This window comes from Hylobates moloch, unplaced genomic scaffold (assembly GCF_009828535.3).
Source record: "Hylobates moloch isolate HMO894 unplaced genomic scaffold, HMol_V3 SCAFFOLD_1, whole genome shotgun sequence".
NCBI classification, from domain to species: domain Eukaryota; kingdom Metazoa; phylum Chordata; class Mammalia; order Primates; family Hylobatidae; genus Hylobates; species Hylobates moloch.
The window spans coordinates 199,016,439-199,031,397 of record NW_026652276.1 but is presented as its reverse complement, the minus strand read 5'-3'; the positions used below and the strand labels follow the sequence as shown (position 1 = coordinate 199,031,397).

At 38.4% G+C, this 14,959-nt stretch overlaps 1 long non-coding RNA gene across 1 annotated transcript in view; it reads left to right on the top strand.

Annotated features, from left to right (window-relative positions):
- Positions 1-14,959, top strand: part of LOC131380934 (uncharacterized) — a 76,675-nt gene that overhangs the window by 18,583 nt on the left and 43,133 nt on the right. The window contains exon 2 of the long non-coding RNA XR_009209226.1: positions 4,540-4,612. This is a non-coding gene — a long non-coding RNA (uncharacterized LOC131380934). The remainder of the gene's footprint in view (positions 1-4,539; positions 4,613-14,959) is intronic.

Sequence of the window (14,959 nt, the reverse complement as noted above, 5' to 3'; positions counted from 1 at the left end):
CTTCTGATCTGTTAGGAAATCCCATTGCCTGGCTGTATTTTCAGTTACATCCAGAATCTGTCTAATCTCTCCACTTCTCACCACCTGTACTATTACCATTCTGGTACAAGTCATTGTCTTCTTGCCTGGATTATTGCAATTATCTCTTGATTGATTTTCCTGAATCTTCTTTTGTCCCTTTCCCCATATCTGTTTTTAACACAGAAGCCAGAATGATGCTTTAAAACACTCAGATCATATTACCCTTCTGCCCAAACTCTCCAGTGATTTCCATTCTCAACCAAAATTAAAGCCAAAATCCTATGACTAAAAGATCTTGTATGACCTAGTTCCCCATCAACTCTTAGACCTTGTCTTTTACTACTGTTCCCTCACTCACTCAGTTCCAGCCACAATAGCCTCATCACTGTTTCTTGAATACATCAGGCACAATTTTGTCTCAGGTTCTTTGTTCTTGCTGTTCTCTCCGCTTTTCTCCTAGATTTCCTTGTTGTTCCGTCTCTCTTTTCCTCAAGGCCTTTCCTCAAATGCCGTCTTCTCAGTGCCATCTTGGGCCACTACTATAAAATTTTAACATCCACCCTCTAATATTTTCATCATCCCTTCCCTGCTTTAGTTTTCTTCCTAACACTTACCACTCTCTAAATACTGAATATTCCCTGTATTTATTCTGCTTATTGTCAATCTCCTCTCTTAAAGAAAACGAGGTTTTTTTCTCTATTTTGTTAATTTTCATAATGCTAGTACCTAGAACAATGCCTGCCACATAGTGTGTACTCAATAAATATTTGTTCAATGAATTTTAAATGACTTTTTGTTGAATGAACATTTAATGAATCTGGTAACTCTGTAACCATCCACACTGAGGAAGAAAATTGGAGCATACATGAAAATCTATTACACAATAATGCTGAGCTAAGTAATTTGGCAAGAGATATCAAAAGTATTTTCTGTCAGAAGCGTTAAAATTATTCTGAATCCTCCACAGCTATAACTGATAGGCAAGGATAAGATAAGGGTTACCATATGACTAGGTAAGAAATAGGCAAAACTACAAAATGCAGTTCTCCAATGGTCATGTTATAGAAGACACAGCTGTCCCTTCTAGGGACTTTGGGAACACTATTTTATTCAAGGTTTCTTGACTGATATTTTGGCTATTGATTGTTGAATAAACACCATAAAATGTAATGGCATAAAATAATGTTTTATTATAGCTTGTGATTTCATCACTTGACTGAGCAGTTCTGCTGCTGCACATGGTATTGCCTGTTGGGACAGCATTAGTCATCTGGAAGATTGACCAGGAGCCCCGCTAGAGCTCTAAGCCAGGGGGCCTCAAGTCATAGCGGTTGGGTTCCAAGAGTAAGCGTTTCAAGAAGCAGGAAGTAGAAGCTGCCAGATCAGTTAAGGGCTCAGCCTATAATAGGCACAGCATCAGTTCTCTTGTATCCTATTAGAGCAGTAACAAGCTCAGCCCAGAGACAGCAGAAGGGCTAAACTTGTGACTGCTCTGATAAGAGCCATCTAAGAGGTGTGGTTCACTGGAGGTCACCACGTGAACCATCTACCACCACATTTGGGTGCTTTTAGACACCCCTGGAACACTGAATTTCATTACGTAGGCCTACCTCTGATTTTAGCTGTAGCTGTGGTATACATGTCTATGCAAGCTCAGATTGACTTTGCATTTCCCACCTCAAGAGAGCCAGTATTTTTCTGCTTTCTGTGTCAAGTCCTTCCCTGATGCTGGGGAACCTGAAAGTACAGGTGAGATAATTACCGGGATAGCTTTAAAGCAATAGGAGATGGAAGCTGGTGATCAATGTTCCAGCCTCTTGTCCTTTAGGAATATGATTCTGGGAAGCATGATATGTGCTTCTCAGTAAGTCCTGGTGAATTGAGCTCATTTTTCCCACAGTGAGAACTGTGGCAATGAAGCTTTATGTTGGCTTTTCCTATTTTCTGAACTAATTTTTCTGGTCTCTCACTCCTATGTCCTAGGATCACCACCCAAATAAACTACCTGTACTAAAAATCTCCTCTGTGACTCTTTCTCTTGGAAAATAAACTTAGAGAGGTATTTTGTCAGATAATGAAACAAAAAAATCCTTTCATGTTCCATTTAAAGAACAAGGCCCAAAGTTAGGACTGGTGGAAATAGTTAAATTTGTGACTGTAAGTTTTAGTCTTACCCTTTTAGTAAAAGGGCTTACAGTCTGAGGACTAGACATTAGCTTCAGTGTATCAAGCTAATAGAAGTGAGGGGAAAAGTTTAGCCTTTTGTCAGGTAGAAGACCAATTGAGGAAGATGACTTATTCTGTATTAGCCATTCCTGCAAAGAATTATGATATCTACAGATATACTTTAAAATCATGCATTAAATGTGCATGCAACTTTCTTTTTTCAAGATAAAATTATGCCTTGTTGGAAAGAGAATACTGTCTTCTTAGGAAAGGTGGCTATTGCAAATTTCCTTTTTTGGGAAAATAAAATATTTAGTATCTAGAGGTTTTAAATATGGTTTGTAATCTAAGATCTGGAACCTTAGATTCAGTAAACAATTCAGTTGTTCAACTGGGAGAACAACTTCTTATGCAAATTTTGGAGATACTTCAATGTGTATGTGTGTATGTTTATGCCAGCAATTGAACTTGTACTTGAATAAATGTAAATATATTTGAACTAATGTATTAAAAATATATTTAATTTACTTTACAATTTATTTATACCTCAGTTTCTTCAAAAAGTGATTTATAGTTACTTATAATAAGACATGAAATGTGACCAGATGGGATATATTAGGATTGGAATTAAAAAAGAGTAAAAAGGGTATGGTGCAAAGCAGATATGTACCCACTTATATGTGCTACTCTGCTGGTCTTTGTATCTCTTCCCCTTGAGGCGAGTTAGGAAAATACCTGCAGAGGGCTAAAGTACTCCCCAGAATATAATTTTAGATTAGTTCCAGCATGCAGATTAATATAAAATCAAATCCGAAAGTTCTGCTCTGTGTAGCATGGCAACAATTGATTTAGCTTGAAAACAATTTAAAGCAGTATAACCAGATGCTGTATTTGGAAAACAACCACAAAAGCAAAAATTTTTTAAACTGTCCTTTTACCATCCATATATTGTCCAACTTTGACCAGCTCTACTTCCTCACATACTCTCCAAAGAGATGCCCTGTTTGTGAAATATTCATCAAGATAATTTGTTGTATGAGCTTGTACTTTATAAACTGGTTAAAAGTTCTGGGACATCCTTCTAAAAGTAATTATTTTCACATTTGAAAAGTTGAGCTACAACTTGGTTTTATGGCAATAATGAGCTTGCAGAGTCAGTTGTTTGTTCAGGCCATTCACGAATAAAGATAATATAACCACATCATTGGAATATAAAGCAATATTTCTCTGTTCTATATGAGTCTTTGTCCAGCTCATCTGAAAGTACCATTCAATCATTTTGAATCAAGTTATAAAGAATAATAGGGGGGATAATTTTGTTTAACCCTTATGGAAAAGTTTAACTCTTCTATCAGACAGACCATTTTTTATACATTTAAGAATTGTTCTAGGCTGCTATTCTAGTTGAAGAATAACTTGAATTCATTTTGTTATGTGATTTTTAAAAATAGTGTGTTTAATCATCTATCAATTATCTGAGCAGCCTCAGGATAACATTTATAATCCCATAGCAATTTTACAAATTCTAGTTTATCTAAGTTGATCCTACAATGTCCCCATGACACCAACTCAATAAGCTTGGTATTAGCTCTTTTTTTCCTGCCTTTAACCTCTAACCCCAATACCCTAAACTATCATTTCAACTCTAGAACTTTTTACTTCTTTTCCAAGCTGTGCCAGTTTAATAACAATGGCCTTAGCTAAATCATGTACCCTTCCCAGGTCTTATTCTTCAGCTGAAAACACCTATTTTGTAGTGTTGTGTTGAGGATTAAATGAGTTGATTAAATACACTCATACACAAGAGCATGTAACAATAGTAAGGACTCTGAGTGCCTGTTGCTGTTATTGTGATGATTGCCATGATGGGATTCAGCTTTGCCTATACCAGAGCCTGTGTTTTCTCCTTTTTGCACCAATTGAGAATAGATATAAGAGGGGAGCAGTACTGTATGACACTAAGACAATATGGATAGAATTGGAGCTCAAAGTCTCTGGGTCTGCCTTCAGGGTGGGCACTTGAGGTGGCACGACCAGTCAAAAGCTATGCAAAGTCCAGGACTCCTCTCTAAGAGTCCAGATAATAGCTTTACATTTAAAAAATTAAAGCTAAATGGGTTTCTGTTGCCACTGTAGAAGCAGAGTGTTTTTCTTTCCTACAGAAGGTTATAATTCTTCTACTCTCCTATGGCTAAGGAAAAGTTGAGAATGAACCAATTTGACATCTGCGTTAAACTGATATCACTCCCCTATTTACTAATTGTGTATAAGCTAAGTCACATCACAGAAATATATGTAGCAGAATAAAATAGCCTAAGAGGATAGCACTCATGTTTGCTCTTTCATTTTAAGGGTAAAGTCCGTCATTGACTCCTGCTGGAATAGAGCAAGTGGAAGCAGGCCTCGTGTGCCTCAGCACCTGCAGGTAGGGTCCTGCAGACCTGCCAGGAATAGGAGGGGGTAGGCACACACAAGTGAGCAGCTCCACCAGGGGTGGGTTTGTAGAATAAATTAAGAACAAAGTAAGCCATATGTCCAGCTTTTTTACTCTGCTGGTGGTTTTTTGTGCATACATTTTAAATATCTTCTGTGGCAGCCTCCAGCCATGCTGAGCTGCCTCTCTGGGCAGTCCAAGTTTTCTCTGAGATGCTAATTATTGTTTTGTTTTCATTGGCTTGTTTTTTAGTGTGTTGGTCACCAAGTTTTGAGTGGTCTGCCCTATTCCATTTTCTCATAAGCTCTGGTAATTTTACTGAGCAGTTTGTTTTGAGCAACACACATATTTTATTATGTAATATAAAACATACACATATACACACAATTATCTCTCTGACAAAAACTGCAGCATATCAAGAGAATTTGGAGAATGTGGGCCTTCCTGCTTTGTCTTAAGCTTCTTGGTCCAAAGGTAGGGCTGACCTACTAGGGCTTTTTACCATATGGAGGCCAGAAGTAACAAAGAATTCTGATCCTTTTTTTAAAACTTTTTTTATTATTATTTACAAGGAAAAGGGTAAAAGAGAAAGTGAAAGACATAGAAAGTAGGCCATGTATGAACTCCTACAATGTGCCAAGGACACCAACTCAATAAGCTTGGTATTTGCTTACTGAGCACCTATTTTGTAGTGTTCTTAACATCATGGTTAGGAATGTGGATGCTGTAGTCCAGCTTCCTGAGTACAAATCCTGCTTCCTCTACTGATTAGCTGTGTGACCTTAGAAAGTAAGCCCTATCTCCCCACTGGAGAAATAGAAGTGGTATTATGAGTACCCATCTTCTAGACTGACATTGTGAGAATTTAGAGAGATAACCCATGAAGGGACCATGAAGGATTCTCCCAAGAAGATATGTCCACATCCTAATTTTCAGAATCTGGGAATGTTACCTTATTTGGAGAAAAGGTCTTTGCAGGTGTAATTATCTTAAGAAAAGGTGGCCATCCTGGATTATCTGAGTAGGCCTTATATTCTAATAAATGAGTGTCCTTAGAAGCGTGAGGCAGAGGAATATTAGACAAAGAGGAAGAGGCAAAGTGACCATGAAGTCAGAGATTGGAGTGATGCAGCCACAAGTAAAGGAATGGTAACAGCCACTAGAAGCTGGAAAAGGCTAAGAACTGATTCTCCACTAGAGCTTCTACAGGGAGTGCAGCCTTGCAGACACCTTGATCTCAAACTTCTGGTGTACAGAACTGTGAAAGAATAAATCTCTGTAGTTTTAAGTCACAAAGTTTGTGGTACTCTGTTACAACAGCCACAGGAAACTAATGCACCATAGAGAAACATGTAAAATTGCTGGCAAATAGGAAATACTCAATAAATATTAGGTATTATTATTATTACCCCGATCAATTGAGAAATGTGGCCTTATAGATACTGGTTTCTCCCTAGTCTACCCAATCAGTTAAGTCATTCCTCTTTTCATGATGAGTTGCTAGTAATTGAGAGTTGCTAAGATCCTTCCTTGGCAGTTCTGAGGGAGGGCAGAAATGTTAAAGTAGCCAACGCTTTCCCTAGAAGAAGGAAACAATGCAAATCCGTACATTTCGAGCCAAGGCTGAAGCATGCAGTGCACAGATAATGAAGGTTCTATTTGTAACAGACTTGTATAGATTTATCTACCCAGAGAAACCAGAGAGTTGGACTACAAATCCCACATGTGTGCAAATATATTTTGTGCAATGTAGCCAGTGTCAAGACTTCATGGAGCTGCAAATAGAAGCATCATCCTGGCAGGGGTGACACAACAACTTGTTTACTGAAAGCTGCTTCTGCACATTTCCTTTTGGAGAGGGAACGTGCACATTATGTAGGATGGCCATGCCTGTGCGTTCTGGTTTGTCTGGACTGTCCTGGCATTCTCCTGATGTACTTGCACTCCAACTGGTGTAGCATTTGTCACTCTCAAAAATGTTCCAGGCTAGGTGATAAACTATATGCTTACTTTAACATGGAGACACACGATATTCAGCCTGCCAATAAGTAAGATCAAAAATCACAAGAAAATATTTCTTTCCAGATGTGTTAGGCAATTTTGCAGCAGTAGCCCTAAATGTGAAAGAAGTAAGGATGGTGGATTGATCTGTACCTCTGGAAGAGATTTTTTCCCATGATGGCTAGAGGACTAAAAGGCCTAAAAGGCGACATACAGGGAAATGGATGACGTAAAATTCAGAACTTTAGCAGGCAATTAATATTAAAAGCCCTCAACATTTTGGAGACCTTCATGTCAGATTCCCAACCTGCTAAAATCCAAGAGGGGACTTTTGGAGAATGCAGATCATGCTCCAGGTCTACCAGGCTTAAAAAGCCATACTCCTTGGTGATGTTGTGTGGCTGTGGGCTGCCAGAGTACCACCTCCTGAAGACCAGTGCACTCCACATCCACCCGGCTTGAGCCCACCTGGGCAGAGGTGGTGGGTGAATCTGCAGAATTTCTGACTGTTTCCCCTATGGGCTGGTGACACTGCAGGAGTCAGGCACTGGATCAGATCTCTCTATCTGGAGAAAGTGAAGTGACTGCCCACTTTCTGAAACTTTGTGGTATGTTAGAGATGGCAGAGCATAAGAGGTAGGAAGAAGGCAGATGGTTATTTGATATTGGAGAAGACTTCCTTCATGAGGAAAATCTGTCTCTCAGTGGAGGAAATAAAGCCAACAGGAGATACGGAATAAGGAGGAAACTGTTATCAGAGTTATCATTATGATCTGGACCCAAATTTGATAAAAGTGTCCCTTGAGGGACTCTAGTGTTCTCAGGATAACATCCTTTGTTCTCTAGGGACAAAGAAAAGGGACTGGAAAAGCATAGTTCAGTTATTTCCCTATAATTCTGTTTATTCCAGAATCTGGGGGACTGAGGGGATTTGGGAACAGGGTAATAGAGGTAGAAGGGAAACATGGATCATCTGAAAGTGGGAAAAAAGATACCAAATATGTAAATAATATATAATACATAATAATACTAATATTGGAAGACATGTAGATAATAAAATTGTATGAACATGCATGGGAAAAATGCATATATGCTCTGGGGAAATAGTTATCCTCAGAAGAAAGAGAGGACACAAAGATGGGTAATAATGGGTATTTTAGTTATCTCTACCACTATCCTCCCAAAGTTTTATTAAAAGTGACTGTTTTAAAAGAAGTAACAGGAACCTGACTTGTGCCATAGCATTCCCAGGGGTCGTCTGGGAAATCCATTACCCCTGGCTCCTCATAAGAGTAAGGACTTAACAGTGTATTATTGGGTATGAAGTTCACCTTGCTTTTCCCTCGTGGCACACATTGATAAGGTTTTTCTAAAATCCAGTCATTATATATTTTGGATACCATGGATTCAAAGTCACGGATTTTCTCATAAAGGGGATGGTGTGAGGTTTGAATAGATAACTTTTCAGTAAATCAGTAACCCACATACAGAGGGTGGCTGGGAAAAGTCCACACTGAGCAGGGAGTGGAATATGTTGGGGAGAATAAAATAAAGCATATTGGGTTTATTTGGTTAAATAAACTAAACCAATTCTGACCACTGGTGAAATAAACCAGACTGGTTGAGGGTACATGGAAAGGGTTTTCTCTAGTATAATAAAGACTCTCTCCCCTGTTCACACACCCTCAGACCAGTGGTTCTCAGAATGAGGTCACCAACCAATAGCATCAGCACCACCTGGGAACCTGTTAGACATGTAAGTTTCCAGGTTGAAACTCTGAGTGTGGTGCCATCAGTCTACTTTAACAAACTATTTTGATTATTCTGAGACACATTAAAGTTTACTAATCACTTCTCTAGACTGCTTTTTGATCATAATTAAAACAAATTATTAAAAATCACCACCACCATAATAACAATCCACATGTGCCCCCACCAACACCACCACCAATCCAACCAACCAAAAAGAAAAAGAGGAAAATAGAGGGTGTCAATAAAACCTAAGGAGAAGAAAGGCCTAAAACTAGTAATTAAAATAAACCATTGGAAAACTCTAACAGGAAAGTAGACCAAATCGAATATAATGATTTAAAATAATAGACTTAGCAACCTGAGAAGAGAAAGAAAAAGATGCAAGATAACGCTAAAATTAAAATTCAAGAAAATACATGAAAGTTAAAAATCAGAAAAAGTGAAAAAAGTGAAATTTCTTATAAAAATTATAACATCTGACCAATACAGCACTTCTTTCATATCAGGCAATGTTCTAAGAATGGTGTGTCTTCTATCTCATTTAATCCTCCTCAAAACTCTATGAGACAGGCACTGTTGCCATCTTTATTTTATTGCTAGGAAGGGAAGACAAAGAGTAGAAACTTTGCTGAAAATCAAACAGCTGGTAAGTAAAGTGAAAAGCAGAAATCCAACTAGCAAAGCAGTAAAAAAACATACCTATTAAGACAGCTCATACCAAAAATAGAACTTAGTCCTTGAGGTTAATGAGTTAATGAGTTTAAAATGCAAGGTCAAGAATTAAGCCATGCAAAATATGCAGGTGGGGCAGGAAACAGAGGAGAAACAAAGAATGAGGTCTCTAATGGGGTGTGAAGATGGGTGTGCCTTCCCAGGGTCAAGGCAAAGGCCTTACTGTTCCTTGCAGAGAAGTGAGGGGTGGAGAGTTTGACAGACCCTCATACCTTCCCTTTCACTTAACTCCCTCTCACGTTCAGCTCTACACAGAGGTCAGATGCAGATTTGCTTAGATCCACAAAGATGTACAGTACAAATACTCTACCTGTTACGGTGATAGGACTTCATTTTATTCTTTTTTACCAAACATCGAAAACCTTTGGTTTGTCCTGGCTAAGTGGGAGTCATTTGGCTTTGAATAAATTGAAGATTTTGTTTTGCTTTGTTTTCACTGAATCTTGTATATAATGGTTTCAAAGTTTTGAAGGACTTAAATATTCCACTAACTATCCAGTAGCAATGAGAACCCAGAGGCCATTACTGTAACTACTGCTACTACTGGGGTTAAGGACAATTAAAATGGCCTTTTTATTGTAAACTTTGTTTTTTCCCCTTCTAGTCTTATTCTGACTCTAAAATGAGAAGGCAATATCTTAATATGTTCCAAGAACAAGGACAAAATATCAGGGCAGTTCACACTCCAGCAGTCTCCCACTCTCAGAGGTGAAGAGAGAAGAATGAGTTTCAGCTTGCTGTGTCCAGATGTGTCCTGGGTGCAGGCCCAGGATAAACTGCCTAAAGCTGTGGCTAATAAATAGTTGGCTTGAAAGCCCGTAGGAAGTTTCTTTGTTTTTTCTCTCTGGGGAGAGATCCATAAGGGAGGTGAATTCTTTCCTAACCTCAGATGATCAAAGCTGGGTAAAATGCTTAATCAAATTGGAGGCAAAACTGAAAGGGTAGCCACTTTTCTGGATTGAAAAACTGATACTCAGCACTACTTTTGAAAGGAAATGTTTAGAATTGAGTCAGTGTGCTCTTCTGCTAAAAGAGAAAAAAGAAATGTTGGGAATAATAAAACTGAAAGGGGCAATAAATTGGGCAATATTAATATAAATTTAGTTCACTAATATAATTCAGAGTGGACATATTTTAATTAAAAACATTTTAAATAAGCAATATATGCATATAATACAAAAATTTAAAACTACCAGCAAATTCACCATTAAGATGAATTTTCTCTTTTACTCTTGTTCTTTGGTTTTCTAGTTTTTCCCAGCTAAGAAGGCTACCAAATATATGTTGTTAAATTTAAAGATTTTTAAATGTTTTAGGTTGTCAATTATTTTATATTTTATTTGTATTCTCAGGTAGGGGACACACTATAAGTTGCCTTTTGGTAAATTTCCTATGCTTTTAGCCTATGCTCTACTTGGCAGATGCCAACAAATGAACAAAACCTTTCTTCTGCATTCAGTAAGCACTGTAGAACCAATATGTTCCTGTAGGTGTGTACTTTTTACCGATGTGTACCTTTAAAGTGAAATACGATTTTCTAGATTTGGGGATAGGCAAGTGGGTGAAATCTGGAATTGTCTTCTGCTATTAAATAAAGTTTTACAAAGAGATTTTTAATAAAATATATTGGAGGATGCCATAAAACCACTTTTTTTTTTTTTTTTTTGAAACGGAGTCTCGCTCTGTTGCCCAGGCTGGAGTGCCGTGGCGTGATCTCAGCTCACTGCAAGCTCCGCCTCCCAGGTTTATGCCATTCTCCTGCCTCAGCCTCCTGAGTAGCTGGGACTACAGGCGCCCGCCACCACGCTTGGCTAATTTTGTTTTTGTATTTTTAGTAGAGATGGGGTTTCACCATGTTAGCCAGGATGATCTCAATCTACTGACCTCGTGATCTGCCTGCATCGACCTCCCAAAGTGCTGGGATTACAGGCATGAGCCACCGCGCCCAGCCCATAAAACCACTCTTAAGAAAAATAAAATGAGAGTGAGAATAATAATAATGATGACCATTATTTATCCAGCACCTATTGTGTGCTGGATCTTTTAATGCATTACTTCAAACTTTGGGCTCAAACACTCATAGCAACTCTGAAAGATAAACATTAACATGGCTATTAAAAGATTCAGAGATACCCAAATCCCTATAGTTAGTGACAGCCAGAGTTCAAACCTAGGTATTTCCAGTTCCAAAATCTGTGTACTTATACACTGTTGCTTCTCACTGTGATCCATGCAACTTCTTTTTTTGTTTGTTTGGTTTTTAATTGACAAATAAAAATTGTATATATTTGTCATATGCAGCATATTTTTCGAAATATGTATACATTGTGGAATGGCTAAATTGAGCTAATTAACATGTGTATTATCAAGATACTTTTTTGGGGTAAGATCACTTGGCTGGGTATGGTGGCTCACGCCTGTAATCCCAGCACTTTGGGAGGCTGAGGATGGCTTAGGAGTTCAAGACCAGCCTAGGCAACATGGCAAAACCCCATCTCTACAAAAAAATATAAAATTAGCTGGGCGGGTGGTGCATGTCTAGTAGTAGTTCCAGCTACTTGAGGAGCTGAGGTGGGAGGATGGCCTGAGCCCAGGAGGTCAAGGCTTCAGTAAGCCAAGATCGCACCAATGCACTCCAGCCTGGAAGACAGAGCAAGACCTGTCTCTAAAAAAATTTTTAAAAATAAAAACACTTAAATTTACTCTTAGCAATTTTGAAGAATATAATACATTGTTATTAACTCTAATCACCATGTTTTAAAATAGGTCTCTTTAAATTATTTCTCCTATCAAATTGAATTTTGAATTTTGTATCCTTTGACTAATATCTCCCCAGCTGCTCCCATTCCCTGGTAACCACTGTTCTACTCTTCAATGAGATCAACTAGTTTTAGATTCCATGTATGTGAGTGAGATGATATGGTATTCGTCTTTCTGTGCTGACTTATTTCACTTAACATAATGTCCTCCAGGTTCATCCATGTTGATGTAAATAACAAGACTTCCCCCCTTTTAAAGATTGAATACGTTTTCTTCCTTCATTTATTGATGGACATTTAGGTTGATTGAATATCTTGGCTATTGTGAATAATGCTGCAATGGACATGGGAGTGCACATATCTCTTTAACATCCTGATTTCATTTCCTTTAGATATACCCCATAGTGGGATTTCTGGATCATATTGTTGCTAGATCATATGGTAGCTCTATTTACACTTTTCTGAAGAACCTTCATATTGATTTTTTTAATGGCTATACTAACTTACATTCTCACCAACAGTGTTTGGTGTGCAAGGGTTCCCTTTCCTCTACATCCTCTCCAACACTTATTTTTTGGCTTTTTGTTAATAGTCATCCTAATAGATGTGAGGTGTTTTAATTTACATTTCTCTGATGATTAGTGATTTTGAGCGTTTTTTATATACCTGTTGTCCATTTGTATGTCTTCTTTTGAGAAATGTCCATTCAGATCCTTTGCCCATTTTTAAAAATAGGGTTATTTGTTTTCTTACTATTGAATTGTTTGAGTTGCCTGTATATCTTGGATATTTACCCCTTAGCAGATATATGGTTTGCAAATATTTTCTCTCATTCTGTTTTTTCTCCACTATGTTGATTGTTTCCTTGGCTGTGCAGAAGCTTTTTTGTTTGATGTGATCCCATTTGTCTGTTTTTGCTTTTGTCGCCTGGGCTTTTAGGTTTATGTCCAAAAAATCATTACACAGGCCAATGCCATAGAGCTTTTCCATGCCACCCCTTAAGAGAGAGTGGGTATGGAATTGCTGAGTGCAAAGAAAAACTAGAAACAAAAAACAGAACTAGTGCACGATAACATGTGAGAAGAAACCACAGGATTCAAACAGAAGCTGGGTTATATGCAACAAATCTTGGGTTGCATTAAAAAGTTATTCCATGATTTATATAACATCACATCACAAACTAATGTTTTCCTTTTGCTAGTCATTTTCTGTACTGCTTGTAAAAGTTGTGTTGTCACATTAGATCTTTTGGAGACTCTCTGGAAGGATGTTTTTTCTTTCTGAATTGTTGTGCTATTTTGCCTGCTTAGTTTCTAGCGCAGGTCACCTTGGCCCAGATACTCTAAAACCAATTTCTGGACAATTGGGCTGAAGGTCAACAATATTGAGTGCAAGATCTCCACACTGATTCTAAGTGGGTACTGGAGAAATACCTGTGACAGAATATATTAATGGATTTCCAAGAAAAAAATATAATATTTGCTATCAATTTTTGCATAACTAGTTACTTAAAGTTTAATGGTTTAAAGAAACTGTATTATCTCACAGTTACTATGGGTGAGGAATCCGGGTGTCTTTGGTTCCAGTTCTCTCACAAGTTTCAAGGGATTGTCTGAAGCTATAGTCATCTCAAGGCTTGACCTAGGAAAATCCACTTGCACACTCATTCATGTGGATGTTAGTTGGAGACATCAGTTCCTTGCCACATGGGGCTCTCTATAGAGCAGCTCCCATGGCAGCTGGCTTCCTCCAAAGCAAGCTAGCAAGAGAACAAGAAATGGTGTTCAACAAAGAATTTATAATTTTATATAATCTAATATTGGAAGTGGCATTCCTTCACTTCTATGCTATTCTATTTCTTGCCTACAAATCAATAAATCCAGCCCATACTCAAGGAGAGAGGATGACACAAAAGCATGAATATCAGTATATTAGGATGCTTGGGGTATTTAATATGGTGCCAATAAATGTTTAATAAATAAACAGGTAAAAGGACAAATTTTAAAATGTATCATACAAGTAGGCATGTATCAAGCCTTCTATTTAACTCATTAATTGGCGAGAAAACATGTTATAAACCACTCAAGTGAAAGCAAAGTACCAAACAGTTATTGTGAGATAAGAAATGCTGAAATGATTTTTATAAATGGCCGTCATATTAGTCTGTTTTCACACTGAGATAAAGACATACCCGAGACTGGGCTATTTACAAAAAAAGGTTTAATGGACTTACACTTCCACATGACTGGGGAGGCCTCACAATCATGGCAGAAGCCCAGGAAAAGCAAGTCACATCTTATGTGGATGGCAGCAGGCAAACAGAGAGAGCGTGTTCAGGGAGACTCCTATTTTTAAAGCCATCAGATCTTGTGAGACTTATTCACTATCACAAGAACAGCACAGGAAAGACCTGCTCCTATGATTCAATTACCTCTCACCGGGTTCCTCCCACGACACATGGGAATTGTGGGAGTTCCAATTTAAGATGAAATTTGGGTTGGGACAGAGCCAAACAATATAATTCCGCCCCTGGCCCCTCCCAAATCTCATGTCCTCACATTTCAAAACCAGTCATGCCTTCCCAACAGTCCCTCAAAGTCTTAATTCATTTCAGCATTAACTCAAAAGTCTGCGGTCCAAAGTCTCATCTGAGACAAGGCAAGTCCCTTCTGCATATGAGCCTGTAAAATAAAAAGCAAGTTAGTTACTTCTTAGATACAATGGGGGTACAGGCATTGGGTAAATACAGCTGTTCTAAATGGGATAAGTTGGCCAAAACAAAGGGGCTACAGGCCCAATACAAAACTTTAATCCATGGGGCAGTCAAATCTTAAAGCTCCAAAATGATCTACTTTGACTCCATGTCTCACATCCAGGTCTCACTGATGCAAGTGATAGATTCCCATGGTCATGAGCAGTTCCACCCTGTTGCCTTACAGGGTACAGCCTCCCTCCCGGCTGCTTTCATGGGCTGGCTTTGAGTGTCTGCAGCTTTTCCAGGTGCACAGTGCAAGCTGTCAGTGGATCTACCATTCTGGGGTGTGGAGGACAGTGACCCTCTTCTCACAGCCCCACTAGGCAGCACCCCAGTGGA